Consider the following 2,477-nt stretch of genomic DNA (forward strand, 5'->3'; position numbering starts at 1 on the left):
TACTGGAGCTATAATGTTGAGTTTCTGAACTGATTCCAGCTAGAGCCAACGTCTGTGGTGTACTTCAACATTACACTGTTTCCTTTGAGTTATTTTCAAATATAGTTCCAAAAACAGCATAAATGCTTGGGTTCTAAACACCAGAGAGAAAGTAGTATAGTATAAGGAGTCCTAAATTTACAGAAAGATTGCTGGGTTTTCATGCCAGGGTGGCAATTTCATATGCCATAATGACAGTAGTGGAAAATCATCAACCAGGGAAACAAAAACAAAAAACCCACACAGATGAGAACTTCATGTAGAATCACACTGGTCCTGATATCTCGTTTCTGACAGATGTTGGACCCTCTCATATGAGCTAGTTTTTTCATCTGTTGTGCGAAGGATGGCTCTATGGGACCCATGCAATCTCTGGTCAAGTGAAAGAAGGAATGAACATTGTGGAAGCCAGTATTGGTGCCCAGAATGCCAGCACCCACAGAAGGTCACCATTATTTCAACTCTACTGTGCCCACCCATGATTTCTGTATCCAGGAATAGCTCCTGCTGCCCTTGTTCTGCTCTCATCCCCTGTCACTTCTGCTTTTACTTATTGCCTTTCTTTAGCTTTCCTTTCCCCTGTCTCCTGCCTAAGTTTAGCTGGACTGCAAGGTCAACTTTATGACTGAAAATAAGAGAGATGATTTTTTTTTAAATTTGCTATGAAGGAGATGCACAAGAAGCAGAGGGCCGTGGGTGGGTGGCCTGAGATCCTAGTATCCAGGGGGCAGAGATCTGAGGAGAAGGGAAGTCCAGTGAACGTGAATGGAGCTCAGTGGTCAACGTTTGGCATTACAGGAGAACCAAAAAACGAAAGGAAAGAACCAGGCAAATTATGAGGGCAGAAAGCACTTAGTATAATCATGGCACTCAAAGACAAAACTATTCTTAGAAACAAGACAAAAGCCTTCTTCCCTGCTGTGGGACACAGCAAGCCTGGCAGAAAGAACACCTGAGTGCTGAAGTCAGTATCTGACTTATTGCAGAGCCTGGGGAGATTACCATCCTAATAACAGAGGTCTGAAGCACCCAGCTATGTAGATTGAACATCCAGGAGGAGGAATTAAAGGAAGTCAGTAAATCACAAGCATCCACTGAATATGCAGCAATTGATTTGTGTTTGTAATTGGATTGTACATTAGGATCTGGAAAATATACTTGCTTTTATGTAAGAGTAAACATATAATATGGCAAGAATATATAAGGGCCCTTGTTTTTATGACTTGATTCATAAAGTTCTATTTTGTCAGTATAGTTAGAAAAGAATGAATTATTCAATTGTATCTCTTTACTTTCACTGATTTAAACAGGAAATATCCATCTAAAGTCAAAGATCATGCCAGAAATCTGACAGTTTTCCAAAAGAATAAATCCTTAGAGAATTCATGGGAGTTATTCAATGCTCTTCTGAGCAAAGGATGCTGTGAACTGAAGAAAAGTTTCATTAACATCAGGAGTTTCATTTTTTTTTTAATTGTTTCTCTCCACGGAAATCTTTAGTAAAAGGCGAAAGATTTATGCGTTCTGAAGAGAAACCAGAGTATAGGAGTTTCATTTTTGCTTAAGTCGGTCATTCTTTCTATTCAGACAGAAGAAATCAGCATGCTCCTTTGTCCCCAAATGGAGAACTAATTGAGTTTTCTTTGAAAAATGACAGCAAAATTTGTTATTTAATTTTTCCTAAGCCCGTGTTTATTTTCAATTCCAATAAAATAATAATTTTGAACACCAAAAAAACTGAATCAAGTGGAACAGAGCGTCCCTGTAAGAACATCTACTGAGTCTCAGAGGATTTATTTGTGGACCAGATGGTAACACATCTCACGCTGACTCAGTGTTCACTTCTGATAAAACAAACTAAATTGTGAAAGTCAGAAACTGCCAAGGTTAGCTTAGCAACACTGCTAAACACGAGGAAGCAATCCTGATGCACCTGAGACACTGAGGGATTAGAAAAAAAAAAACACTCTTTTCACTTGTCATTTATCTCAGGAAAAGACTGAAATCTTATTGGGTTTGTTGAAGTCATAATTATTATTTGAAGGCTGAACTCTCTCTTATGAAACTCAAGTAATCTGATTGCATTGGAAAGGTATTAGACAAAAATCTTTTCTGAAATATACATATTTATACTTTAAATGTCAAAGGAGAAATCGGGAAATGTATGGCCATCAGGGCCCAAAATTAAATAGGAATAAATGAAATTGAATCAATATTAATTGTGTTTTCTCGATGTGAGGCACAGCAATAGGAATTTTGAAGGCTACTAAGACTATAAATCATAGTACCTGCTTTAGAAGCAGCTTATACTTTAATCTAGTAGAGAAAGGATATAAAACATCAAATTATAAATACCATACATGCTAGAAATTATAAATAATCTGTGTATAAAATGAAAGGGATAAGATGGGAAGTCCATGGTAAAGTACAAACAAAAG

At 37.3% G+C, this 2,477-nt stretch overlaps 1 non-coding gene across 1 annotated transcript; it reads right to left on the bottom strand.

Moving 5' to 3' along the window:
- Nucleotides 1-1,465: 1,465 nt before the first annotated feature.
- Nucleotides 1,466-1,583, bottom strand: LOC117198279 (U5 spliceosomal RNA). Its single transcript, XR_004479365.1, has one exon. It is a non-coding gene; the product is annotated as a U5 spliceosomal RNA (small nuclear RNA).
- Nucleotides 1,584-2,477: the final 894 nt, after the last annotated feature.

The sequence above is a fragment of the Orcinus orca genome, chromosome 4, assembly GCF_937001465.1.
Source record: "Orcinus orca chromosome 4, mOrcOrc1.1, whole genome shotgun sequence".
NCBI lineage: Eukaryota > Metazoa > Chordata > Mammalia > Artiodactyla > Delphinidae > Orcinus > Orcinus orca.